Source organism: Canis lupus, chromosome 14 (assembly GCF_011100685.1).
Source record: "Canis lupus familiaris isolate Mischka breed German Shepherd chromosome 14, alternate assembly UU_Cfam_GSD_1.0, whole genome shotgun sequence".
Lineage (NCBI taxonomy): Eukaryota > Metazoa > Chordata > Mammalia > Carnivora > Canidae > Canis > Canis lupus.
Window position 1 is genome coordinate 40,313,831 of NC_049235.1, and position 27,486 is coordinate 40,341,316.

General features: G+C 38.7%; 1 long non-coding RNA gene across 15 annotated transcripts in view; it reads right to left on the reverse strand.

Annotated features, from left to right (window-relative positions):
• The window catches only part of LOC119866376, a 151,037-nt gene that overhangs the window by 106,522 nt on the left and 17,029 nt on the right, over positions 1-27,486 (reverse strand). For 6 of the 15 annotated variants that reach the window (XR_005369598.1, XR_005369593.1, XR_005369592.1 and 3 more), the window contains exons 3-5: positions 24,451-24,511; positions 22,359-22,519; positions 4,069-4,134 (exon numbers count right to left, since the gene is read on the reverse strand). This is a non-coding gene — a long non-coding RNA (uncharacterized LOC119866376). Of the gene's footprint in view, positions 1-1,448; positions 1,503-3,304; positions 3,638-4,068; positions 4,135-8,828; positions 9,026-11,667; positions 11,721-14,581; positions 14,684-22,358; positions 22,520-24,450; positions 24,512-27,486 lie in introns of those variants that run through there. The other 9 variants (XR_005369594.1, XR_005369605.1, XR_005369599.1 and 6 more) reach the window with 8 other exon arrangements.

Sequence of the window (27,486 nt, forward strand, 5' to 3'; positions counted from 1 at the left end):
AAAAAAAAATATCTCCTTTCTATTGGTCAGAAATCTCATTCCATATAGTCACATTTTGAATGTAAGTAATTTATATATTACCTTAAATATAAAATTCAAAATATTTGTTTCTCATTTTCAGGTATTTTTCATGTACTTTCTAAAGCACATCTCTTGAGGCACCTGGGTGGCTCAGTTGGTTAGGCATCTGCCTTCAGCTCAGGTCATGATCCCAGGGTCCTGGGATGGAACCCCACATCCAGTTCCCTGCTCAGCGGGGATCCTGTTTCTCCCTCTCCTTCCTGCTTGAGCTCTCTGCTATCCCTGTCATTACCTCTCTTGCTACCTCTGTCATTGTCTCTGTCTCTCTCTCTCAGATAAGTAAATAAAATCTTTAACATAAACAAAATAAAAATAATACAATGCATCTCTTCAGGAAGGTTGTAATTCCCATTCTCTTTCTAGTAACATGTATACTGATTTAACTTACATAGAGAGTTGTTTTTACAGATGAAAAAAAGAAGTCAAACCCTTGAATTAATTCCAAGTCTAAATCTTCCACTTAGAGTACTTGAATAAGAACTGTGTTATTCACCACTGTCATTGTTCTTTCCCAAGTTAATCTTACTAATATGCTTCTTCATTAAATTTGTCCACTCACATCTAACTAACCCAAATGTCTTATCAAGTACCCAAATCAGGCCAAGGATAAGAGCTGCTAGTGATGCTATTTTAAGAAGAAACAAAAAGTTATGAAGTTAGACCAGCTCTTATTCTGTCAAAACCCACCACTTCTTTGGTACATACATGTTATAGTACACTAACAGGAGAAACAGTGATGAGCTGACAACGTAGCTCATTCCTAGAGAAGAGTCTGGTTATTTTGTCCATGGATATGCACTGAAACTTTTTACACAAAAATATGGTTAATATGGGATGCCTGGGTGGCTCAGCGGTTGAGCATCTGCCTTCAGCTCAGGGCGTGATCCCAGAATCCTGGGATCGAGTCCCACATCAGGCTTTTCGCAGGGAGCCTGCATCTCCCTCTGCCTCTGTCTCTGCCTCTCTCCCTGTCTTCTCATGAATAAATAAAGTCTTTAAAAATATATATATATAGGGCAGCCCCGGTGGCTCAGCGGTTTAGTGCTGCCTTCAGCCCAGGGCCTGATCCTGGAGACCTGGGATCGAGTCCCATGTCAGGCTCCCTGCATGGAGCCTGCTTCTCCCTCTGCCTGTGTCTCTGCCTCTCTCTCTCTCTCTCTCTCTCTCTCTGTGTGTGTCTGTCATGAATAAATAAATAAAATCTTAAAATATATATATATATATATATATATATATATATAGTTAATATATGAAGTCTTATGAATGCCTGGGTGGCTCAATGGTTGAGCGCCTGCCTTTGGCTCAGGTCATGATCCTCGGGTTCTGGGATCGAGTTCTGCATCAGGCTTCCTGCAGGGAGCTTGCTTCTCCCTCTGCCTTTGTCTCTTCCTCTCTCTGTGTCTCTCATGAATAAATAAAATCTTAAAAAAAATATATATATATATATATAAAGTCTTATATTTTGATTCACAACTAAGGAATTTTGAAATTATTTGCTAGCTATAGATAATCATCTAGTTCTTTCAAGAAGTATGCTTCTTTTACCTCCAATATTCAGTATATAGCACTTTGCTGGCAGATCATAAATGTTTAATAAATGTTTCTTAAACCAGTGACACAGTAACATAATCAGCTTATTGAGAAGCAATTGCCAAGTTGTACCATACTGCAATAAGCACTGCAGCTAATTAGCTCAGTTTACTTGTATAAGGAGCCAAGGGCTCACTTCTCAAAAAAGCTTCTGGGGCCTTGTTCTAGTCACAATTTTGTATCTTATTCCAATAACCCATCTCTCTCCGAAGCAAGGAGAATCAGACAGAGAGAGACAGAGAGAGAGAAAAATAGTTTAGCACAATTCATCACCACTCCAAAACAGACAATTCAGAAAATATTTGGGTTTCTTAAGATTTATTTATTTGAGAGAGAGAGAGAAAGCATGAGCAGAGGGGAGGGGCAGAGGGAAAGGGAGAAGCAGACTCCCCACTGAGCAGGGAACCCAATATGGGACTCCATCACAGGACCCTGGGATCATGACCTGAGCTGAAGGCAGACATTTAACCAACTCAGGCACCTCAGAAATTTTTACAAATCAAACTGATAGTAAATGAGCTTTGCATCATTTTGATATGTAAAGTTCCAATATTTCAGTATGTTAAACTTAGTTAGAAGTAAAACAGGGGTGCCTATAAGCATCTAACTCTTGATCTCAGGGTCATTAATTCAAGCACTGCATTGGGCTCTGCGTGGAGCCTACTTAAAAAAAAAAGAGTAAAAAAATAGTAACATTAACTACTTCTCCTTAAACTAATGAAAACTAATATTTGAGCCCATCTCATTTTATTATAACTAAAATAGTTTTTCACACAGGTCTACTTAAGACAATAATCTTATGATTGCTATGATAGATCATTTGATTCAAAGCATTTGGCCAATAAAAGAGCTTCTATTTTTTGGATAAGGGAATTTCACTATTATGCTTTGCAAAACAAATACATAATATGAACATACACGAGACACACAGCCTAAAAAATATACCTTTTCCAAGAACTCTCAAATAAACTATCACGAATGGATCCAGTTTCAGAAATTTGAATACAGGAGAGTTTTAATTTGTATTAAGATCTCACTAGCTTTAATAGCTCAGGAAAGTCAACTAGCTTCTGTCTGTACATTTTCTCACTGTGAAAGTAAAGAAAATGCTACTTACTGCTTCATCACAGGGGGCACTGTGCAAATCAATTGGTTAATGTTCTTAAAGCACTGCCTAAGTGCTAAATGAAATCATTAGGGTGCATTGTATATCTCTTTGCAATTATCTGCCACCTTAAAATGCTATGGATAGTAAGGGTGTCTCACTCCTGAAATACTTAAAAGAAGGTTAAGGAAAGTTCAAGAGGTTAAAAAAAAAACACATGGGCTAAGTTAGGGTAGAAGAAAGGGAAATTTGGAATTTGGCACGTTTTATTACATGCTTCTTGTTACACCAAGTTACATGCTTCTTAGAATAAACACCACTAAACTTTATATTTTATTTTTTAGGATTTTATTTATTTATTTATTTATTTATTTATTTATTCATGAGAGACACAGAGAGAGAAGCAGAGACATAGGCAGAGGGAGGAGAAGCAGGCTCCATACAGGAGTCCGATGTGGGACTCAATCCCAGAACTCCGGGATCACATTCTGAGCCAAAAGCAGATGCTCAACCGCTGAGCCTCCCAGGCATCCCAGAACTTTACATTTTAAATGGGTGAATTGCTTGTTCTGTGAATTAAATCTCAATAAACCTATTATAAAAATAATAAATCCAGCTCATCATCACACCAGGAAAAAAAACTTATATACTCCTTGAAAATGTGGATCATTATGCTAGGAAAAAGAATTCTAGCCACAAACATTTTGAGTAACATAGCGAGACCTGGGTGGCTCAGTGGTTGAGCATCTGCCTCCGGCTCAGGTTGTGATCCCAGGGTCCTCGGATGGAGTCCTGCATCGGGATTCCTGCGGGGAGCCTGCTTCTCCCTTTGCCTATGTCTCTGCCTCACTCTTTGTGTCTCTTGTGAATAAATAAATAAAATATTTTTTTAAAATGCTACATTGTTTTAAGAAATCAATACTATACAATAGAATTATACAATTAACTGGTGCATTGAGATAAAATTATAACTTACTTTTAATAATTTAATTATTAATTATAATAATTACATATTTAATCTGACAGATTAAAAGTCTATCTTGAAATCAATGATACCAGATACAGTAATGCCTACCTTTGCTTTTGCTGATTTTCATCTTAGAATATTCTTTGGAAGAGAAATTTTCAGATACACAAAATGAAATTTCAACTGAATTCATAATTGTAGTAGTAGTAGTAATATTAATGACATATTTGGGAGTTTTTGTTTTTAGTAGTGACACGTTTATATAGTTATTTATAAAAGTATTAGAGTATCAGACGGCAATAAATGTGAAAGGTTTGAGACTTACCCTATTTGCAAACAAACAAGTCAGCATGCCACAATTTCATGGATGTTAGCAGAAGACACAAGACTCCTGGATCAGAGACAAAGGATAGTTTATTACACGCAGAACAGCAGTAGTGTGACACAACAGAGTGACACAAGAAGGGCCAAGAGACACCTGTTGTGTGAAAGAAGAGGAACTCTAAGATAGAAAACCTCAATCTGGGATGCCTGGCTCAGCAGTTGAGCAACTGCCTTCGGTTCAGGGTATGATCCCTATCCCGGGATCAAGTCCCACATCGGGCTCCCTGCATGGAGCCTGCTTCTCCCTCCACCTGTGTCTCTGCCTCTCTGTATATGTCTATGTCTCTCATGAATAAATAAATTAAATAAAATCTTTAAAAAAAAAAAACTTAATCTTTTCTTTCTGCTCCAGAGAGAGATACCCTCTTCCAAAGCTGTTTGCTAAACCAACATTCTTGAAAAAATAGTCCTGAACAAAAGGCTGGCAATGGCAATGCTCATAAGACATGCAGAATTTCAGAGAAACAAGGAGAATTATGTTCTCACACTAAGGTGACCATACATCTTGATTTGCTTGGAACAGCCCAGGCTATCATCTATTGTCCAAGTTTAATAATCAATAGCACCCCCTTTCACTCTCACAAATATCCCAAACTGGACGTGAAGTTATACATTTAAAATTCTTAAGAAATTCCTCTGCCTGGACAGAGCAGTAATGATCTCAACAGTTAAAGTTTAGGTCAATGGTTCAAGAATAGAGGTCAACATCACAACAAAAATTACCTCCAAATAGATTAAGCACTTGAATATAAGACCAGAAACCATAAAACTCCTAGAAGATAACATGGGTGGAAAGCTCCCTAACACTGATCTTGGCAACGATTTTTTGGGTATGATGCCAAAAGCCAAAGTAACAAAAGAAAAACATGTGAGACTACATCAAACTAAAAAGCTTCTGCACAGCAAAAGAAACCATCAACAAAATGAAAAGGCAACCTAATGAATGGGAAAAGATATTTACAAACCACATATCTGATAAGGGGTTAATAACCAAAATATATAAGGAACTCATAAAACTCAATAGCAGAAAAACAGACAACCCAATTAAAAATGGACAGAGGATCTGAATAGACATTTTTCTAAACAAGACAGACATGGGATGCATGGGTTGCTCAGTGGTTGAGCACCTGCCTTCGGCCCAAGGTGTGATCCTGGAGTCCCAGGGTCGAGTCTTACATCTGGCTGCCTGCATGGAGCCTGCTTCTCCTCCCTCTGCCTGTGTCTCTGCTCTCTCTCGCGCGCTCTCTCTCTCTCTCTGTCTCTCACAAATAAATAAATAAAATCTTAAAAAAAAAAAGAAGACACACTAATGGTCAATAGATACATGAAGAGTTGCTCAGCATCATTAATCATCAGGGAAATGCAAATCAAAACCACAATAAAATATCACCTCACACTTGTGAGAATGGTTAGTTAATAAAGAAGATAAGAAATAAGAGTGGGGTGACTGCGTGGCTCAGTCAGTTAAGCATTTGCCTTCAACTCAGGTCATGATCCCAGGGTCCTGAGATAGAGGTCCTCATTGAGGGGCTGCTTGGTGGGGAGCCTGCTGCTCCCACATGCTCAGTGGGGAGCCTACTTCTCCCTCTCCCTCTGCCTGCCACTCCCCCTGCTTGTGCTCTCTCTCACTCTCTTTGTCAAATAAATAAAATATAGGAAGGAAGGAAGGAAGGAAGTTAGGAAGGAAGTTAGTTAGGAAGTTAGGAAGTTAGTTAGGAAGTTAGTTAGGGAGGAAGGAAGGAAGGAAGGAAGGAAGGAAGGAAGGAAGGAAGGAAGGAAGGAAAGAAAGAAAGAAAGAAAGAAAGAAAGAAGAAATAAAGAAAGAAAGCACGACAGAATCACTCCGACACGAAAGAGACAGAAAGAACGAAAGACAGACAAACAGCAAGAAAGCAATAACCTCCCTCCCCCCCCTCCCTCTCCCTCACTCCCCTCCCCACTCCTCCCGCCTACCCATCCCTCTCCCTCCTCCCGCCCTCCCGCCCTCCCTCCCACGCCGCCCTCCTCCCTCCCCTCCCCCGCACCGCACCACCCCCTCCGCACAGTTTGGTGCGATGTGGAGAAAAAGGGAACCCTTGTGCACTATTGGTGGGGATTGCAAATTGATGCCGTCAATATAGAAAAAAGTATGAGGCTTCCTCAAAAAATCAAAAACACCCAGTATCACTCATCATCAGGGAAATGCAGACCAAAACTACAACAAGATAGTACTTCATACCTGTCAGAATGGCTAAAAGCAAAAACACAAGAAACAAGTGTTGGCAAGGATATGGAGAAAAAGGAACCCTCGGGCATCAATGGTCCGAATGCAAATTAGTGCAATCACTATCAAAAACAATATGGAGGGCAGCCCCGGTGGCGCAGCCTGTTTAGCGCTGCCTGCGGCCCAGGGTGTGATCCCGGAGACCCTGGATCGAGTCCCACGTCGGGCTCTCTGCGTGGAGCCTGCTTCTGTCTCTGCCTGTGTCTCTGCCTTTCTCTCTCTGTCTCTATGAATAAATAAATAAAATCTTTAAAAAAAAAACAATATGGAGGTTCCTCCAAAAAATTAAAAATAGAACACCCTACAATCTACTAATTGTGCTACTGGATATTTACCAAAAAAAAAAAAATACAAAAAGACAAATTCAAAAGGATACATGCACGCCTATGTTTATAGTAGCATTATTTACAATAGCCAAATTATGGGAACAGCCCAAGTGTCCATTGATAGACATATGGATAAAGATAGACATATGGATGGATAGACATATGGATGATGTAATACAAAAACAAATGAACATAGGGGAAGGGAGGGACAAATAAAATAAGATGAAATCAGAGAGGGAGACAAACCATAAGAGATTTTCAACTATAGGAAACAACTATAGGAAACAAACTGAGGGTTGCTGAAGGGGAGGTTGGTGGGGGGAATGGGATAATTGGGTGATAGGCAATAAGAAGGGTATCTGATGTATGGCACTGGGTGGTATATGCAACTGATGAATCACTAAACTACCTCTGAAACTAATAATGCGCTATACGTTAATTGATTGATTTTAAATAACATAAAAAATGTCAGTTGAAGAAAAGATGTGATATACACATCTGTATATATCCATATATATCTATATAATGGAATATTGGTCACAAAGAAGAAAATTTTGCCATTTGTGACAATATGGATGGACTTTTTTTTTTAAGATTTATTTATTTATGATAGACATAGAGAGAGAGAGAGGCAGAGGGAGGGAAAAGCAGGCTCCATGCCAGGAGCTTGACGTGGAACTCGATCCCGGGGCTCCAGGATCACGCCCTGGGCCAAAGGCAAATGCCAAAACGCTGAGCCACCCAGGGATCCCCCAATATGGATGGACTTTAAGGGCATTATGCTAAACAAGGCAAATAGAGAAAGATAAATACCACATTATCTCACTTATAGGGGAATCTTTAAAAAAAAAAAAAAAAAAAAGCTCATAAATACAGAACACAAATTGGTGGTTGCCAGAGGTAGGGGGATAGGAGATGGCGAAATAGGTGAAAGGGATCAAAAGGTACAAACTTCCAGTTATAACATAAGTCCTGGGAATGTAATGTACAGCGTGGTGACTGTAATTAATACTATCTTGTATATTTGAAAGTTGCTGGGATCCCTGGGTGGCGCAGCGGTTTGGCGCCTGCCTTTGGCCCAGGGCGCGATCCTGGAGACCCAGGATCGAATCCCACATCGGGCTCCCGGTGCATGGAGCCTGCTTCTCCCTCTGCCTGTGTCTCTGCCTCTCTCTCTCTCTCTGTGTGACTATCATAAATAAATAAAAATTAAAAAAAAAAACTGAAATCTTAAAAAAAAAAAAAGAAAGTTGCTAAGAGAGTAAATTTTAAAAGTTCTCATCACAACCAAAAAAAAATTAACTATGTGTGGGATGTAAGTTAACTAGATTTATTGTGGTGATCATTTCACAATACATGTAAATATGGAATCATTATGTTGTACACCTAAGACTAATGTGATGTTATACATCAATTATATCTCAGTCAAAAAAAAAAAGGAAGAAAAAAAGAAGAAAGTCAAATCATGGGCATCATTTTAATAATCACTGAATAAAAAGGACTTCAGGTACTTATCTAGAAAGAAAGAGATTATCTCAGAAAAAAATTAGAAGCTGTTTTGATCATTAAGACAAGCCATTAAAAGGGGTGGCTGGCTGGCTCAGTCAGAAGAATGGCTCAGACCAACTCTTGGTCTCAAGGTTTGTGAGTTTGAACCACACATTGGGTGCAGAGACAAGCCATTAAAAATGACAACTGCAGCTTTCATATAGCTGGTTATAATAATTATATTACTTGCCTAAATACTTGTGCATCTTTATGGAAAAAATCTCAGGTAATTTTTACTCCAAATGTCTCCAAAACTAAGAAATCATTTTCTGACTTTCCATTTTGAGTTGTAAAAAATATTAAAGACATCCAGGGTGCTTCAGCTACATCTATGCATTCCACCCCTGACAGGTTCCCCATCCACTCTCACCCTTTCAGACAGCTTAACTTGACTTCACCTGCATTCCACTCTCGTCCTCATCCCCTTCCCCTACTCTCCCATCCTTGTGCTCAATGCTGACCCTTGTCTCTACAATCAATCCTAACCTTAGACAATAATGATTTAATGAGTTTTGACTCAATAGTAAAGAACCAAGTTCAACTTACCCCTTCTGACCACCCTACCTGGCCCACTTTAGTCAAGTGCACTTTGGTCTTATTCCCTTGGTCTGCATCTATCCAGATGTCCATTTGTGGTAAGTGAATCCTTGATGGTCTCATTCTCTGGATCTGAGTTGGTATCAGTTCCTGGGGGTTGTAATCTTGCTAGGCTCTTGTCAGGCCCCTCTCAGGGAAGAGGATCTTGCAACAGATCCTAAATCCTGAGGCAAGGATTGTAATACCAAATTAACCATGCTCCTGGATTCTCTGTACCTATGCTACACATGGCTGTTGAAGAACAATATCATGGGATTTTCAAGATACATATAATTTTATTGACGTGTCTTCAACCCCATTTGCAATAGAGTGCCCACTAGCCTGGACTTCCTCTTTATTTTTTTTTTTTTTAAAGTATTTATTTATTTATTTATTTATTTATTTATTTATTTATTTATTCATTTATTTATGATAGTCACACAGAGAGAGAGAGAGAGAGGCAGAGACACAGGCAGAGGGAGAAGCAGGCTCCATGCACCGGGAGCCCGATGTGGGATTCGATCCTGGGTCTCCAGGATCGCGCCCTGGGCCAAAGGCAGGCGCCAAACCGCTGCGCCACCCAGGGATCCCCTGGACTTCCTCTTTAGACCCACCCAGAGTCTCACAATAATGACCTTCTCAAAAACCTCAGTTTGATTTGTCTTATTTCTTCTCATCCTGCCATTTCTGCTGCAGCTGGCTGGTTCATGCCTAACTCTATTCTGAAACATTGAGGGGCACCTGGGTGACTCAGGTAAGTGTCTGATTTAGAACTCAGGTTATGATCTCAGGGGTATGAGATTCAGCCCCACATCAGGCTCCATCCTGGGATAAGCCTGCTTAAGATTCTCTCTCCCTTGTCCTCTACTCCTTCCCCACTATCTACCTCTCCTAAAAAAAAAAAAAAAAAAGATTGAAACATCGAGAATTTCTGTATTGCTGTTCTCCTTTCACAACTCTTACTAAAGAATTAAGTACATGATTCCAGAAGGTTATCAGTATGAAGTAAAAAATGTTTAACAAGAGATGCCTGGGTGGGGGATCCCTGGGTGGCTCAGCGGTTTAGCCCTTGTCTTCTGCCCAGGGTGTAATCCTGGAGTCCCAGGATTTAGTCCCACATCGGGCCTCTCGCGGGGAGACTGCTTCTCCCTCTACCTATGTCTCTGCCTCTCTCTCCCTCTCTGTGTCTCTCATGAATAAATAAATAAAATCTTTTTAAAAATGCCTTACAAAATACTCTGTATTGCAAAATAGTTTCAGTGTGTAACAGATTATTGGCATGCCTAGATTTGTTTGTGAGTTTATGAATTTTCAATTTATATGGGTCCTTAGGAAATTACCTAAACCTCAATGTAAAATAATATTATAAAAATAGTAAAACTTATATATATATATATATATAATTGTGATTATGTTTTAAAAATCATGGATGTGAGCAATCCATCCATGTGGATTGAAAAACAATCCACAAACAGCAATGCACCTCATATACAAGTGAGAGTAATGTCAGAGTAATGTAAATATGGAGTTGTTTTCTTTTTAAAAATATATGTTCTTGCATTTTGATAAGGAAAAGGAAATTGCAGTATTTATTTATAAGATAATACTTTCCAAGTATGCTAATGAAAACTACTATAGTTAAATGTTTCCTTTTTAATGAGCTCTTCCTTAATCAAATCTTGGTTTAGCTGTGTATTGATTTAGAACATGCCCCCTTTCATATGCACATGTGTGTTTTCCAGAGGCCCCAAAAGGTTAACAACTGTTATACATCATTATATACTAACAGTTTGGTCTAATGGATAAGGACTGAGTCAGCAATCTTAATATCTTCCTCTTAGCGCTATGACCCTGGAAAGCCACTTAACATCTATCACTTTGGATTCTCTTTTAAAACAAGTAATAGTAATTGTTGAATTAGGAAAATAACCATAAAACATATTAAGAGACTTTAGTGAAAAATTAGAAATGAATGTAAACTAATATAAAGACCCAGTTCAGCTAGCCTACTTTTCTAATATAATACATGAAATTTTATTTTGATAGAAATGTGTTCTTGGATTATAACTAAGATTATTGGTCATGGAATATAAATTAGACTATTAGGATATTTAAAACATTTTGCTGACTATCAAACAACATTTTGACATATATTTTAAATGAGAAACATAGTGTGGACATGTAAAGGCATGTAATTCTTTCTGTAGCCACAAGTTAGGATTTTTAATTGTAAAGAAAAAATGGTTAATTTGTAAATGTGACTCTGTCCATTTGTAAATGGTTATCTCTAGTTAAAATTTTTAAAGTTCCTTTAAAATGTATAGTAGTAATTCCACAGGTTCACCAATTGTAATGACACTCTAACAAAAATCCTGCTTTTTCACAAGTCATTGAGAAATATTGCAGCAAAGATTAATTATCATTCTACTGTCTAAAAAGTGTACCTTCAAGCTGTGAAATGAGTGAACAGAGATCTATTATGACTTTAACAAGAACGTTACTCTCCATGGGGATTACTGCTATTAACAGTGGGAAATGTATCATTTAAAGACATTAAAATTAAATGGAAATGTTTCACCCATTTAAATAAAACTCTTGTTCTTTACTTCACAATAAAACTCGCTTTTGCGGGCAGCCCCGGTGGCTCAGCGGTTTAGTGCCTGCTTTCAGCCCAGGGTGTGATTGAGTCCCACGTTGGGCTCCCTGCACGGAGCCTGCTTCTCCCTCTGCCTGTGTCTTTGCCCCCACCCCCACCCCGTGTCTATCATGAATAAATAAATAAAATCTTTAAAAAAAAAACAACAACCTTGCTTTTGCTAGCTTCTTTATTGTAGGAGTTTATGCAAAATTTTCCTGGTAGTGCCATTTCAGATTTCTTTTCTATAGAGATAGTAGTAGAAAGGTATTAATATAGTTTAGCAGTATTTGCAATTGAATACATGAGGACTCCATTCTAGCTACAAACATTACTCCTAATATAGCACTATTAGCTATTTACTTCAAATTTCGACAAATTATTTACAAAAATCTTAGATCCTAAATTTGTTAGCTTTCTTCCTATATGTACTAGATTCTATGTAGGGAATTGGATAAAACATAAATTGTGCCTATATAAAAAGAACAAGTGAGGAGAAGAGAGTAACCTCTATATTTTAAAATATTGGAAATGATGAAATACCATCTCCAAAAACAAATAGGTAAGTGCTGTAATTTATTTTTATTCCCAATATTGGCCAGAGTGCAACAAAATGGACATTTATGTTCACTTCATTTTGGGAAATAAATTGGTCCTTTCTGGAAATCAATTTGGTTATATGAATCAAAAGTCTTATAAATCATATCACCCTTTGGCCCAGTATTAATACTACTAGGAATTCATCCTTAGGAAGTAATGTAAAATGTTGATTATACCCATAGATGTGCCAGCATTGTTTATAGTAGCAAAATTCTGTAAACAATCTAAAAGCTCAACAAAAGCAAATTATGGTGGTAGAAAGAATGGGATATTTTGCAGCTATTAAAAATTATGTACATATGGGCAGCCCGGGTGGCTCAGAGGTTTAGGGCCACCTTTGGCCCAAGGCCTGATCCTGGGGACCGGGGATTGAGTCCCACACCAGGCTCCCTGCATGGAGCCTGCTTCTCCCTCTGCTGTGTCTCTGCCTCTCTCTTTCTCTCTTTCTCTCTCTCTCTCTCTCTCTCTCTGTCTCTCATGAATAAATAAAATCTTTTTAAAAAAATTATGTAAATAAATTATTTTTTAATTTTTATTTATTTACTCATGAGAGACACAGAGAGAGAGGTAGAGACACAGGCAGAGGGAGAAGCAGGCTCCCTGCAGGGAGCCCAATGTGGGACTCAATCTCAGGACCCAAGGATCATGCCCTGGGCAGAAGGCAGATGCTCAACCGCTGAGCTACTCACAAATTTTTTTAAAGATTTAATTAATTTATTTAAGAAAGAGAGAACAAACAGGGGAGGGGCAGAGGGAGAGGGAGAGATACAAGCAGACTCCCTGCTGAGTATAGAGCCCAGAGCAGGACTCAATCCCAGGACCTTGAGATCATGACCTGAGCTAAAGTCAGATGCTTAACCAACTGAGCCATCCATGCACCCAGAGAATGTAGTATTTTTATGATTATAACAAATTAATGGGTTAGGAATTAAAAGCAAATAAATTTTACTTTTTTTAAAAGATTTTATTTATTGATTCATGAGAGACAGAGAGAGGCAGAGACCCAGGCAGAGGGAGAAGCAGGCTCCGTGCAGGGAGCCCAATGTGGGACTTAATCCTGGAACTCCAGGATCACGCCCTGAGCCAAAGGCAGATGCTCAACCGCTGAGCCACCCAGGTGTCCCAAATTTTACTTTTTAAAAAAATGGGGACATGGAAGAAAATTCTTCATACATTGTCAAATTTTAAAAAGCACATTACTTAAAAAGTGGATGTAGATTGATTCTTTTTTTTTAAGCTTATGAAGTAGTCAAATTCATAGAAACAGAAAGTAAGATGGTAGTTACTGGAACAAGGGGGCAGGGACAAATGAGTTGGTTTAATGGATATACAGAGCTTCTGTTTTGCAAGATGAAAGGTCTGAGGAGGTGCTGCAAACCATGTGAATACACTGAATACTACTTAACTATACACTTAAAAGTAGTTAAAATGTAAGTTTTATGTTATGTTTTTTACCAAATTTTAAAAAATATATAATTATGTAAAAATCTCTATGTATGTGAGTGTGTAGCAGAATAAGATATCACATTGTTAACAAGAGTTTTCTTAAAAGTAGGGAAAGAGGGGGACACTTGGGTGGCTCAGTGCTTGAGTGTCTGCCTTTGGCTCAGGGCATGATCCTGGAGTCCCAGGATCGAGTCCCACATTGGGGTTCCTGCATGGAGCCTGCTTCTCCCTCTGCCTATGTATCTGATTCTCTCTGTGTGTCTCTCATAAATAAATAAAATATTTTTTTAAAAAAGTAGGGAAAGGGGATGGTCATGGTCAGGAGGAGACTTCTTTAACTGTAAATACTTCTGTATAATTTTAATATTTGTGTGAGCCAATATCACTTTTATATCTTTTTTCTTTTTAATTTTGTGGCGGAACCTAGATCCATTTGTGGTTTCTTGTTCCTAATTGCTATAACTTTCAATGAAAGAGTAATGAGCTAAGTCACATGTATCCAATTCAGCAGTCAATAAAGCCATGCAGGCTGCCGATCAAAACAGGACTGAAAAACATTTAAATACATGTGTCATTTCCCTAAGAAGTTACCTGACCTTTCACATCAACTTTTCAATGTTAATGTGTTAAGTAGTTAAAGAAAAGATCATTGTACTTAGGGATAGAATGGAATAAATAAAAGATATCAAAACCACTTACAAAATTATTGATCAGTTCGCATTGAAGAATAAAAGTTAGGGATGCCCAGGTGGCTCAGTCAGTTGAGCTCCTAACTCTTGGTTTCATTTCAGGTCATGATTTCATGGATCCTAAGATCAAGACCTAGGTCAGACTCCACAATCAGTGGGGGGGTTGCTTAAAGATTCTCTCCCTCTGGCCCAACCCCAATGTCTCTTTAAAATTAATAAATAAATCTTAAAAAAAAAAGAATAAAAACTAAATTAGAAACATGTTAAGTATTTATTAAAATTACCTACATAAAATGAATTAATCAATAGTATAAATACAATCATTTGTAATTAAAATGTATATTTCCATTAAGTATGGTTGTTTTACTTACAGCAACACACCAACAGATGTAGAGAATAATCTATTCATCAGGCTTGGTGATCATTTCTACCTGCTCAAAATGATGAGAATCACTGTCTGAACTCTGGATACACTAACAAAGCAAAAAAGAATATTCATTCATTTACTCACTCCTTCAACAAATCTTTACTGAGGAGCTACTGCTTTGCCAGATATTGTGTGAGTCTAAAACAATCAGAATGGGGCACCTGGCTCATGTAGAGCATAAGACTCTTGATCTTGAGATTGTCAGCTCAAGCCCCACAGTGGATGTAGAGATTACCTAAAAGTAAAATATTTTTTAGAAATTTAAAAATAGGGGACGCCTGAGTGTCTCAGTGGTTGAGCATCTGCCTTTGGCTCAGGGCATGATCCTGGAGACCAGGGATCGAGTTCCACATCGGGCTCCCCGCATGGAGCCTGCTTCTCCTCCCCCTGCCTGTGTCTCTCACTTTCTTTCTGTGTTTCTCGTGACCAAATAAATAAAATCTTTTTAAAAAAAATTTAAAAATAGGGACGCCTGGGTGGCTCAGTGGTTGAACACCTGCCTTCGGCTCAGGGCATGATCCTGGTTACCCAAATCAAGTTCCCCAACAGGTTTCCTGTGGGAATCCTGTTTCTCCTTCAGCCTGTGTCTGTCCCTCTCTGGGTATCTCATGAGTAAGTAAATAAAATCTTTTTTAAAAAATTTAAAAACAAATAAATAAAACAACTAGAATGTTTTAAAATATTTCATGGTGGTACCTGGCTAGCTTACTTGGTGGAGTGTGTGACTCTTGGTGACTCTTGATCTTGGCGTTGTAAGTTTGAGCCCCACAATGGGTATAGAGATTACTTAAAAATCCAATCTTTCAAAAAATAAAATAAAATATTTCCTGGAAAAAATATGTATTTACTGGACACCACTTATGTATTTAGCACTGTGCTAAGTATGGTGGTGATTGTTATAAAGGAATGTAGAGAGGTAATTATCACTTAAACAATCAGCATTTAAAATAGAACTTCAGAATTAAAAAGAATAGGGACACCTGGGTGGCTCATTGGTTGAGCATCTGCCTTTGGCTTAGGTCATGACCCTGGAGTTCCTGGATCAAGTCCCACATCATGTTCCCTTCAAGGACCCTGTCTATGTCTCTGCCTTTCTCTCTCTCTGTCTCTCATGAATAAATAAGTAAATAAATCTTAAAAAAAAAAAAAAATTAGAGGGGATCCCTGGGTGGCTCAGCGGTTTAGCGCCTGCTTTCGGCCCAGAGCATGATCCTAGAGTCCTGGGATCAAATTCTGCATCGGGCTCCCTACATGGAACCTGCTTCTCCCTCTGCCTCTCTCTCTCTGTCTCTCATGAATAAATAAATAAAATCTTTAAAAAAAAAAAGAATTAGAATATTATGGCAGCCATTTCTTACTTTTTTGGAGTTAACATTTTTTTTTTATTTTTTATTTATTTATTTTTTATTGGTGTTCAATTTACTAACATACAGAATAACACCCAGTGCCCGTCACCCATTCACTCCCACCCCCCGCCCTCCTCCCCTTCTACCACCCCTAGTTCGTTTCCCAGAGTTAGCAGTCTTTACGTTCTGTCTCCCTTTCTGATATTTCCCACACATTTCTTCTCCCTTCCCTTATTTTCCCTTTCACTATTATTTATATTCCCCAAATGAATGAGAACATATAATGTTTGTCCTTCTCCGACTGACTTACTTCACTCAGCATAATACCCTCCAGTTCCATCCACGTTGAAGCAAATGGTGGGTATTTGTCATTTCTAATAGCTGAGTAATATTCCAGAGTTAACATTTTTTTAATGAACTGGTAATTCTGTTAGGCAGCTTTACTTTCCTTTATGGCCTTATATTGGGAAAACAAAACATTTGCAACCACATTTGAGTTTCCCTCCTTTATTTTAAAATTTTACAAGTATGTGAGATTCAAAAGTCTAGAAATCACTGTCCTAGGAAAAAAAAAAAGTATATGTTTAATTCCATAACCAACTGAACGGTCTCTAAGTAGCAGAATGGTAGGATTGGTTTAATGGTGACAGATTAGAGGCTCATTAATTGTTGACATCTCCTTGATAGATTAATTTAGTAAAATGTAAAAAATTCAAAATATATAAAAAGGAGAAAGTATTACATAGAATAATTTAATACAGAAACTATTAAATATAAATAGAATAAGCAGGATATAAGTTAAAATGGTGCAAACTATTTCCAAACACACACACACACACACACACACACACATCCATACAACCAAGGAAAAATGTGTTTGTGCACTAAACTGAGATATCAGGACCAACAAACAACACATTATGCACATCCTGTTCAACTCTATTTTTCACAAAATTTAAGGAAAAGAGTAAGTTCTAAAGTGTTTTTCCAAACCATTATGATGTATTATCATCTATTTGATGTATTTGTAAACGGAGTTAGTATTCTGAATCCTGACACTGACCCGAATGTAAGTGGTCACTACTTTGACTTTCTCAGGGTATACAGTAAGAGAAAAGGTAAAGACTGATAAACTCTGTTGTATATATTTTGTGTGTGTGTGTGTGTACCAAGAGCAGTTCTACAAATCATGGAATGAATCACTGAATTGCAGAAGACAGCATCTGCCAAGCATTTTTAAGAGCCAGCATTTCTATAGCTCCCTTTGTTCCTCCCTTGCTGTAGGGCAGATGTCTCACATGGTTTAGAACATCAAATAGTGGCTAACCATCAGGACTCAGTAATTTGACTGTCAAATTGATAGCTTCATTTTTATTTCTCTTCTAAAATATGTATGTTACCCCTTATTTTTTCTTTGTATCATTTTTCTACTGAAAAGCTGCTATTTTCATTTTTTTTTTTTTTCTATATACAAGACTCATCAAGCTACCTGCTCTGGGCTTTGTGATTATGGCTTAAACACATTTCTTTACAATATGAACTTCTGGACATGATATAAGCTGTTTGATTCCAGCCTTGATCTTCAGGGAAACTTTCCAGTCCTATACTTATGGTTTCTTGAGTGAACCTGCCTGGAAACTACCAACATCTGTCCTTTGTTCTCATCAGTAATTCAGAACCTTGATGACATTGGAATCACCTTCTTTTTTTATTTTTTTAATTTTTTTTTTTTATGATAGTCACACAGAGAGAGAGAGAGAGAGAGAGAGAGAGGCAGAGACACAGGCAGAGGGAGAAGCAGGCTCCATGCAGGAAGCCCGATGTGGGACTCGATCCCAGGTCTCCAGGATCAGGCCCTGGGCCGAAGGCAGGCACTAAACCGCTGAGCCACCCAGGGATCCCCTAGAATCACCTTCTTAATCAGCTTACGGAGGCCCAATCTCAGCCCAGTTCCATTAAAATCAGAAATTTAGGGGATGGCACTCATGCATATGTAGTTCTTAACTTTCTCCACTTTCTCCACTTTGGTTGAGAAACCACTGATAGGACATGGAAGTCAACTACTTCTTGTTGACCTGTCATTATTTCTTGTTTTGTCTGTCTCCTCTACTAGACTGTGAACTCCTCGAAGACAGCACTTGGCAAACTAGGTTTTGATCATTTCATTTAGAATTAAAATCCAAACTCCTTACCATGGCTTCAGTGGCCTGGTATAATCTTTTCCCTGCCTGTCCACCTCACATCTCCTCTTGCTCCTGAGTTTCTTGCAATCATGCCAAATTTATTACAACCTATAGGCCTTTACATTTACTGTGCTCTCCACTAGATACATTCTTCTCCTAGTCCTTTATTCCTATGGCTCTTTCTCATCATATAAATCTATTCTCTGTTCTTAGAAATTCTTTCCTGACAGGCCTATATAAAATAACCACTCCTTCTGCAATTTCTATCACCTCCCATTGTCTTATTTCCTTCATGGAATTTACTTCTATCAAAAGTTAACTTTTGGGAGCCTGGGTGCTCAGTGGTTGATCATCTGCCTTCTGCTCAGGGTGTGATCCCCTAGTGCCAGGATCAAGTTCCACAAGGGGCTCTCCGCAGGGAGCCTGCTTGTCCCTCTGCCTGTGTCTCTTCCTCTCTCTCTCTCTCTCTCTGTGTGTCTCTCATGAATAAATAAATAAAATCTTTTAAAAATAAAAAATAAATAAAACTCATGCTACCAAAAAATATTTAAAAAAAAAAAAAGAAGCAGGAGGGAGACGGACAAGCAGGCTTCATGCTGAGCACAGAGTCCAACCTGTGCCTTGATCCCATCATCTTGACATCAAGACCTGAGCTGAAATCAAGAATCAGAAGCTCAAACAACTGAGCCACCTAAATGCCCCCAAGGTTAACTTTCTTATTTATTATGTACTTACTTACTGTCTGTTTCCACCCAACCATTCCCTATATCTTCACACCAGATTGAAAATTCTAAGGAAGTCAGAACTTTGGCTCCTTTGCCATCACATTGCCAGGGCCTACTTAGCATGCTTCATATTTTTGAATGAACATTGAATAAGCATTTGAATGAATTAATGAATGAATGAACAAATGAATAAAAAGCATCACCCCAGCAGACTGTTTAAGAGTTCAAGACAAAAAAAAAATAAAAAATAAAAAATAAAAATAAATAAAATAAAAGTTCAAGACACCTTAACCTATGCTTTAGTAACATCTTTTTTTTTTTTTTAAGATTTATTTATTTATTTATGATAGAGAGAGAGAGAGAGGCAGACACACAGGAGGAGGGAGAAGCAGGCTCCATGCTGGGAGCCTGACGTGGGACTCGATCCCAGGACTCCAGGATCACGCCCTGGGCCAAAGGCAGGCGCCAAACCGCTGAGCCACCCAGGGATCCCCTAGTAACATCTTTTTGATGTTACTTTCTTATCATATGATTTCCCTTTAAGTGTCAGTAAATGCACTGGCCCATTTTTTTTTTTTTTAAAGATTTGTTTATTTTTGAGAAAGAAAGTGGTGGGAAGGGACAGAAGGAGAGGGAGAAAGAATCCCAAGTAGACTCCACTCCAAGTGCAGAGCCTGGTGTGGGGCTCAATCTCATGACCTCGAGATCACAATCTGAGCTGAAACCAAGAGTAAGACACTCAACTAACTGGTCCACCTATGTGCCCATCCACTGTTCCATTTTTAAAGTCATTGTTGATTTTAAATCATTGCCCTGGGGATCCCTGGGGGGCTCAGCAGTTTAGCACCTGCCTTTGGCCCAGGGCGTGATCCTGGGGTCCTGGGATTGAGTCCCACGTCAGGCTTCCCGCATAGAGCCTGCTTCTCCCTCTGCCTGCATCTTTGCTTCTCTCTTTCCATGTCTCTCATGAATAAATAAATAAAATGTTTAAAAAAAAATCATTGCCCTGGCTTTTTTTCTGTAACTTACTCCTTCTTTTGTCCAGATCAACTTGTGTTTCCAAATGTCAGCAATTTTTAAAGGTACCAAGAAACAGAATATGAAAATCACACACCACCTTGCTGTAGGTTATTGAGATTTGGAAACTGATGCATTGCATTATATTCAATCAAGTCATTGGCATCTTTCTAAAATGACCTTTATTTCATTGTCTTAAGATTAGTAAAATGACCTTTATTTCATTGTCCTAAGACTAGTAACCACCTGGTTAGCTCAGTGGTTGAGTGTCTGCCTTTGGCTCAGGTCATGATTCCAGGATCCTGGGATTGAGTTCTGCATCAGGCTCCCCACAGGGAGCCTGCTTCTGCCTCTGCCTATGTCTCTGCCTCTCTCTGTCTCTCATGAATTTAAAAAAAAAAAAAAAAGACTAGTAAAAAGCCTAACTGCTGTAAATTTGTGTATTAAATATATATTGTATATAAGCTATATATTTATAATTATATAACTTATGTGTAACATATATAACATAATTATATAATGTATATTAAATACACATAAATTGCTGAGTGAAGTAAGTCAATCGGAGAAGGACAAACATTATATGTTCTCACTCATTTGGAGAATATAAATAATAGTGAAAGGGAATATAAGGGAAGGGAGAAGAAATGTGTGGGAAATATCAGAAAGGGAGACAGAACGTAAAGACTGCTACCTCTGGGAAACGAACTAGGGGTGGCAGAAGGGGAGGAGGGCGGGGGGTGGAAGTGAATGGGTGACGGGCACTGGGGGTTATTCTGTATGTTGGTAAATTGAACACCAATAAAAAATAAATTTAAAAAATATAAAAAATAAATACACATAAATTTATATATTAAAGATTGACTTAATTTCCTTTAAACATAAGATGTTTGAAAGTTTAATTGCTTTTAAAGGATTTCATTTATTCATTTATGAGAGACATACAGAGAGAGGCAGAGACATAGGCAGAAGGAGAAGCAGGCTCCCCATGGGGAGCCCAATGTGGAACTTGATCCCAGGACTCTGGGATCACTACCTGAGCCAAAGTCAGACACTCAACCACTGAGCCACTGAGGCATCCCAAAAATTTAAATTTTTTTAAATTTTAAGATCAAGAGACATTATGGAAGGATCAAGTTCTAATTCTGTAAAGGAATTTAGTGTGGAAATTTCTTAAAATTTCTTAAAATTCAGAAATTAATTTCATAGAATAAAGAATCTATTCCATAAAGTAAGGTTCAGCTAAATGGCTCATGTAAGAAATAGGATAAGAAAAATACCAAACAAGGGGATCCCTGGGTGGCTCAGCGGTTTGGTGCCTGCCTGCAGTGCAGGGTGTGATCCTGGAGTCCCTGGATTGAATCCCACATCGGGCTCCTTGCATGGAGCCTGCTTCTCCCTCTGCCTGTGTCCCTGCCTCTCTCTCTCTTTCTCTCTCTCTCTCTCTCTGTGTGTATCTCATGAATAAAATCTTTAAAAAAAATACCAAACAAGATATAGTCAAGAGTAAATGTATTATCATGTTATACCAATTATTGTTTTACCCTATAACATAACATTCAACTATATTTATCAATTGCTTACATTGTACTTCAATACTCTTGGATCAAACACCTCAATCCTGATCAAATGATTGTGGAAGACCTTGCTTGATAAACTGGAATTCAAATTTTATACTAGAAGCAATGCAGTGTCATTGAAGGATTCCTAAGCAAGAAGAAATATTGGAGCTGTGGAAATTTCACTCTGCAGGATAGACTGGAATGGAAGAGAACGGAGCTAAAGGCAGGGAATACTAAGTGAGAACTACCAACCTGGAATTGGATGGTGAACATGTGGAAAGACAGACTAAAGAAAGACTTAAGGAGGTAAAACAGAACACAATTATTGCTATTTATTATATTTTATCTCCTTTTATTTATACCTTTGTGCATTTTACATATGGGGGTAGGTTGGAAAGTTTATGAATTAAAGTTATTTCACATTAAAGACTGATGGAAGCAACAGCTTGCTCCCTATTCATCCCCAAATCCTAGAGGGGTTACAGAAGCAAAGCTACAAGAGATTCACAGAACACTGATAAGGTATAGCATTAGAATATTTGACAAGTAAATCTTTAAAAAAAAAGGGGGGGGGGGGCAGCCTCAGTGGCGCAGCAGTTTAGTGCCGCCTGCAGCCCAGGTTGTGATCCTGGAGACCCAGGATCAAGTCCCACATCAGGCTCCTTGCATGGAGCCTGCTTCCTGCTTCTCCCTCTGCCTGTGTCTCTGCCTCTCTCTCTCTCTCTCTCTCTCTCATGAATAAATAAATAAAATATTTTTAAAAAATAGAATATTTGACAAGTAATTTCTTTTGTCCCTTTCATAATTAGTAATATATAACTTATACACAATACATAAGTAACACATAAGACATGTACTGAAAAACAGCAATATCACTTGTCTGCACACCTGAGGGCAGCAGCTTCTGAGGCTCTTCTGTAAAAAATACAGTGTTTTGGAACAGTCTGAGGAAACTTTCTTTTCTTTCCTGACCATGTCCAAATTCGAAATATACTCTCCAGCTCATTTCATCTACCATCTCTCCATGCAGCTGTCTCAGATCCCAGAATCTAAAAGGAACAAATTTTTTCCTCTTTAGAATTCCCATATTTATTCTATACTTCATGTTCTACTTTGTTGTTTTTTTTTTTCATGTTCTACTTTGTGTAAAGGTCTTACCTTCAGTAGACTATAAGCATCTTGTAACCAAGGTCCTTGTCATTTCTTCTTTAATTTACCCACAGTACTTAGCACAGTGCCCAGCACATAACAGAAACTCCATGAATATATATCAAATAAATAAATCAATAGCTATTTCCAGCTGCTCTTTCTACCCCTGCCTTGTTTCACCTAGATCAACAGCAATGGCAATGCTGCCAGAGATCAAGGGCTCAGGAGACCTTCTGAATTGTGGGTTCAGAGAACAAGGTTCACTGGAAACTTTGTAGAAACTACACCAGATATTTTATTTAAAGAGAAACTGCAGGATCCCTGGGTGGCGCAGCAGTTTAGCGCCTGCCTTTGGCTCAGGGTGTGATCCTGGAGACCTGGGATCGAGTCCCACGTCGGGCTCCCGGTGCATGGAGCCTGCTTCTCCCTCTGCCTGTGTCTCTGCCTCTCTCTCTGTGTGTGTGACTATCATAAATAAATAAATAAAAAATTAAAGAGAAACTGCTAAACCACATATCTAAACTTTGATTTATAATCTCTCTGACAACAATCCCAATTGAATTTTTTAATGTGAAAATTCTAACCACAAGTTTCTTTTAGAATACAGTTATCCCTGCATATCAAACTGTATGTAAGAAAATATCTCAAGCTAACCAGATTGGGGTGCTTATATTGAAGCCCAAGATAGTATTAGTAACATTAAAATAAACTTTGAGCTTCACACTCATTTTATAAGTAGTTTTCCAGAGATATCAATTTCAATCATGTTGAAATCTCAAAGAAGGGACGCCTGGGTGGCTCAGTGGTTAAGCGTCTGCCTTCAGCCCAGGGCGTGATCCTGGAGATCCAGGATCAAGTCCCACATTGGGCTCCCTGCATGGAGCCTGCTTCTCCCTCTGCCTCTGCCTGTGTCTCTGCCTCTCTCTGTGTCTCTCTCATGAATAAATAAATAAAAATCTAAAAAAGAAAAAAAAGAAATCTCAAAGAAGAAAATCTTAAGTCCTTAATAAAAGGACCACTGTTAAAGATGATCAGATCCACCCACCTGGCAGCTATGGTACCTTTCAAATGTCTGAACTGCTTCAATAGGAAATGAGCCAAATTTCTGTCCATGTAGGCATAGAACACACCTATCTTTTTAATTCCTTTCATATTGCCTGGAATGCTGCAATCTTTTTAGTATTGTGAATACTCAGTAGGCTTCGTACTGAGTCAGAGGTGTATTTGGCATCTATGGTTTTAGGAGAAAGGATTTTAAGCTCCTGATGCCCCAGAATATTTTGATTTTTAGCTGAATCATTCCCAGTTGTAGTAAATAAAGGCTATTTTTTTTTAATTTCATACTGAGAAATGTAGGGATAAAATGGCATGATATCTGAGATATGCTTTAGAATATTTCAGCAAAGGAGGAAAAAGATGATTGATGAAGAAAATGACAAAATCTATATAGCAATTTAATTTGGGTGGTGAATAGATGGGGGTTCATTATACCATCTGTCTACATTTCTGTGTGCTTGAGGGTTTTTTTTCTTTTTAAGTGTTACATTATTGCAAAAACAATTTCAAATTAAAAACAGAAATACAGACAAATAGTATACCCAGAGTCTTGAATCATTCTTGAGAACTGCAGAATGTATTCCATCATAGTTCTCTCCATCTCAGTTCTATTCTAGACCGGGGCGAGGGTGGGGGGGCGGGCAGGGGAGGGGATGCTTACAGATTATCAAATGGATCTGTGGCCTGGAAAACTGAAAACCAGGCAGAAATTTCAGGATGGCTTGCTTAATGTCTGAGCCACCCAGGCGCCCCTAAAAAAAACATATTTCCTTACCTTCCCTTGCAGCAAGAGTTCTGGAATCAGGACCCACCAAGTAGATATAATCACATGAGATCTGGAAGGTGGAAAGGAGATAGAAGCAATCATTGTGCTGTTCTTTCTCCTGGGGCTGGCAAGTAGGGCTAAGGAGGGGAGATACTGGACTTTTCTGCAGTCAAGTTCCAGCACCCAGTCACTAGTCTTGCGAGGTTATTGTGGTGAGCTTTTGAATTCCACAGTTCCATAGCAGCATCCTGATTCTTTAACTTCCTAATCAAACAGCAGTTAAAATTTCAGGCTAGGGACTTCTGGGTAGCTCAGTCAGTTAAGTGCTTGCCTTTGGCTCAGGTCATGATCTCAGGGTCCTGGGATCAAGCCCTGTGTCAGGCTCCCTGCTCAGTGGGGAGCTGGCTTCTCCCTCTTCTCCCTGTTTCATGCTCTCTCTTGCTATCTCCTTCACTATTTCTGTGTCTCTCTCTAAAAAATAAAATAAAATAAAATAAAATAAAAATAAAATAAAAATAAAATAAAATAAAATAAAATAAAATAAAATAAAATAAAATAAAATAAAATTTCAGGCTAGTTCAGCGGTACAGCTCTGTGAGTCATTTCTGTAGGCCCAACATTGAGCTCAAAACTTCGACTGTATAAGGACAAAATTCTCCATATTTAAATCTCTTCTTAAAAGAGCTAGAATGGTCTCTGTTTCCTGAAACTGAACCATGAAACATTCTACTTCCTAAAACATTACAGATGTGTGATGATAAACAAGTCAAACGAAAGATGAATCCTATGTAGAGAGAGGTGTCATCTGGGCACAAAAGATAGTATTACAAAATAAAAAGCACTGGGGTATATGCAAATGAGCAGAGTGGCTGAAACATATAAATTTCTGCAGCAGCCAACAGCAAGATTGTATCTTACTATCTCTGTCCTCAGGTAGAAGGGTTTCCATGGGGCAAACTCCCATAATGCAAAGCCATCCATTCAGCGGTATTAGCCAAGTTAATGAGGTCACCAGTACTTACTTGTTGTCATTTTCCCATTGTAGGCACTTAGGCCCAATGTGTAACATTAATAAATTGAATAGGTCACCAAATACAGTGCTCTGGTCAAGATGGAGCTGTTTGTAAAAGGTTATGAATCAGATTAAAATCCTCATTTGTCACAGAACCAGGGAAGTAATACTCTTCCCTGAGCCATAGATCCCTCCACACTTTTCACAAAACTAATACAGAAACCCAGACTACAATATTATTAGAAAGCATTAGCAATTAGAGTATGCATATCACTACCTGTTTCTTTCATTAAAAGCACAGCAAGGAATAATAACAACCATGAAATGCCATCCTGGGAAAAGCATGGGCTTGGGAGTAAATGTAGCAGTTGAATTTGGCATTTTGTGATGATCCTGGAGGGGAGGTGATTCAACTAAAATTTGGTATTGTGAAGACTTGATTCAAAATCTCTACTATTTTTCAGCATTGCAATTAGGGGGCATAGGGCTTCCCTTCCCACCCTACCCTCATGCAGTGGAGTCAGGGTGGGAGCTCCAGCTCTATGCAGTGTTTGGCACTGCCTCGGGGTCATAGAACCCACAAAGACCTGACAGTGCAGCTCCTGTGGTGCTGCCTGTGGAACTTCCAAAGTGACTCTGGGAAATTCCAAAGCTACAGTGGTCTTTGAAAAACTGAAAATCAGGGATCCCTGGGTGGCGCAGCGGTTTGGCGCCTGCCTTTGGCCCAGGGCATGATCCTGGAGACCCGGGATCTAGTCCCACGTTGGGCTCCCGGTGCATGGAGCCTGCTTCTCCCTCTGCCTGTGTCTCTGCCTCTCTCTCTCTCTCTCTGTGACTATCATAAAAAAAAAAAAAAAAAAACCTGAAAATCAGCGAAAGTTCAGAGGAATAGCAGATTATTATGATTATTTATTATTTGTGAATAATTTTTAAAATACATTTTACAGTTGGAAGAAATTGTATAGATATCATCCCAGCTGCATTTTCCCTGATGGATAGGTAAACATTTTAGTCATTATGCATACGCTACTAACTTAGCTCCTTAGCTCCTCCAAATGTCTATCCCCTCATTAACAACTCTGCTTTAGGGGGATCCCTGGGTGGCTCAGCGGTTTGGCGCCTGCCTTTGGCCCAGAGCTGGATCCTGGATCCTGGAGTCCCGGGATCGAGTCCCGGGATCGAGTCCCGCGTCGGGCTCCCTGCATGGAGCCTGCTTCTCCCTCTGCCTGTGTTTCTGCCTCTCTCTCTCTATCATGAATAAATAAATAAATAAATCTTTAAAAAAAAAAAAAGCTCTGCTTTATTACCATAGCTCTTCCAAGTAGCATTCCTGTAACAAGGTAGCATGGCATTTGAGCCTAAATCCATACTCTGCAGCTCAGTATGTGTTTCCCCAAACCTATCATTACTGACCAAGTTCTAAAGATGTAAGTGAGAAATTTAAGATGTAAGACTTAGGGATAAAGAGCTACCAAAAACAAAACAAACCGTACATTTTATCATAAAATGCCATGGGTTATTTTAAGCACTGTAGAATATATTGTTCCATTGATATAAAATTAATTCTGGATGAGTGTATGCATAAAATGTGTATACACACAGTACCAATATTTGCAGACACAAATTTGTGGTCAAATTAGAATATTCTAAATAATATAAAAACTTGATAATTGTTCTTTTATGAATCTTAAGTCTACAAAGCAGGAGCAACTGTAGTAAACATTAAATATGCATAATTCTATTTCGGAGAAAGAGCCTAAAGTTGGCATCACTGCTGTCACATATCTGTATATCAGACCTTGCAAGTGATTCTGCAGTTGCCACACAGTGGGGGCCTATAGGCCTGTTAGATATCTGATTCCTGTGCTCTGCAACGTATCTAACTCCTGCACCCAGCGGAGCTCAGGGTCATTCTTAGGTCATGGTGGTTAAAGATGGCTGTCAATTCACTGCTTGGGCTAGGTTTCAGAACTCCTTTATCTCTGTTATATTGATGATTCCTAGTGATAGGCTAGGAAATTAACCACACCATC